Below are 2,207 nucleotides of genomic sequence, written 5' to 3'. Positions count from 1 at the left end.
CCTCAGAACTGTGAGCTAATTAGTGATTGACTTTACAAAAATGAATAAAACATCAATTCACTCTCCTGGACATCAAATGAATATCAAATTTGTTCAACAGAAACAACTAAAGAAAGTACTTTTGTCTTTTTATCACTTTAGACCCTAGAAAAAGGCTCAAAAGAAACAACCCCAGAATGAAATATTGCTAAAAACTGGAAACACTTGATCAATCTTGTTTGTTTAATAACGAAGAGTCCTATTAAGGCAAGAAATCCAAAGGTTGGGCTAGAGGAAACCAGAGAATCTTAAGGACTGCCGTGGTGAGTGACGTTACACGAACAACAACCATAAATAGTAAATGAAAGAAAACGGGAAGACCAAGGACAATCCATGAAAAATATCATGCTTAATTCTGCGATGCTTACAAAGAAGAAACATCGTTGTTGGTGGCAATGATGAATAAATGTCGATGCTTTGGATGATTCACATTTAAAAACAACATATTCGTTGTCTTTCCTGTAATTTCTATGCTCGTCATCGGGGAGGTTTTTGTCTTTATCCTGTCTCTGTTGGTCCACTGCTGGATCAACAACAAAATTTTGAATCAATATAATAAAACGCGCGCTAGCAATCTAATTATGTCTTTTGTTGACATAATTGTCTTTTCTTAATGCTCTTATTCTTTTTACTTAAAAAAAAAAAAAAAGTAAAATTCATTTGGCACCCCCCTTTATACTTTTCACACCCACCTTCTAAATAGACACTCCACTTAATTTTGAAAGGTTAAATTTAAGATAATTTTCATATTTGCCGACTGAACTATGTCACTTATATTACTTTGCCCCAGACTTTTAAAAGGCCAAAGTTTGAGGGAATGGGTTGGTGCATTTTAAAAGTCGGAGAGCAAAGTTAGGGGTATTTATCGCATCCAATATACGGATCAAACCGTCTAGTCTAATTTAATCCAATCCATTTTTGACGGATAATCGACCTCAAACTTACTTGGACTAAATTAGATGTTAATTTTACTATCAAAACATCCAATCTTAATCAATCCAACCTTTATATATTATCTAAAAATATGTATTTATATTTTGGTCCAAAATTTAAATTTTACTTTTCTCCTGGACACTTTCTTTTTATGTTTTTTATTATTTTTTATGAACTTTTTTATATATTTATTAGTTTGTAACTTTATTTTCAGTTCTTTAAGTTGTTTGTTAGATGTTTAATCAACTTTGAAGTAATTAGGAGTTTATATAATTTTTTAAATTTATGGATGTTAATTCTTGCTTCATTTTTTCAACTGTGGTATTTAAATTTTATCAAAAACATGTAACAAATAGGTTGAACAGAAAAATAAAAAATAATAATGGTACAAAAAGCTCAAGTAAAAAAAAAAATGATTAGTCCAATTCAATTAAAACCGATCTTAATTGGATTAGATTAGATAATACACTAGCAATTGGATTGAATCGGATATATTTTAAAAAAAAAACAATCTTTGATTGGGTTGGTTGTTTTACTTTATTTTCAGTTCTTTAAGTTGTTTGTTAGATGTTTAATCAACTTTGAAGTAATTAGGAGTTTATATAATTTTTTAAATTTATGGATGTTAATTCTTGCTTCATTTTTTCAACTGTGGTATTTAAATTTTATCAAAAACATGTAACAAATAGGTTGAACAGAAAAATAAAAAATAATAATGGTTCAAAAAGCTCAAGTAAAAAAAAATGATTAGTCCAATTCAATTAAAACCGATCTTAATTGGATTAGATTAGATAATACACTAGTAATTGGATTGAATCGGATATATTTTTTAAAAAAAACAATCTTTGATTGGGTTGGTTGTTTTATGACAAAAATAGGTTGGATTGAATTTGATGAATACCTCTAGACAAAGTGACATAAGAGGCATAAATCAGGGGGCAAACATAAAATTATCTATGAATTTACTTTCACACACTTCTAAGATTACTCAAAACTATTTTAATAAGATTATTAATTCTTGTACATTTTATTTTTCTTTATCTTATATATATATATATATTAAAGTTCGGGACATGAAGTCTTTTCTCATACATAAAGAAAATATACTATTACATTTTTAAAAGAAGTAAAAGACATAAATATAAGCATAACAACGATATATTTGTTACATCAATTGAGGTGTTGATAAAAAAGACAAAATAAGGAAAAGAAGTGAATTTTAAAGAGTATAAACA

Source organism: Morus notabilis, unplaced genomic scaffold (genome assembly GCF_000414095.1).
Source record: "Morus notabilis unplaced genomic scaffold, ASM41409v2 Scaffold103, whole genome shotgun sequence".
Taxonomy (NCBI): Eukaryota; Viridiplantae; Streptophyta; class Magnoliopsida; order Rosales; family Moraceae; genus Morus; species Morus notabilis.
The sequence above is the reverse complement of the archived record's forward strand: the minus strand, read 5'-3'. Positions refer to the sequence as shown.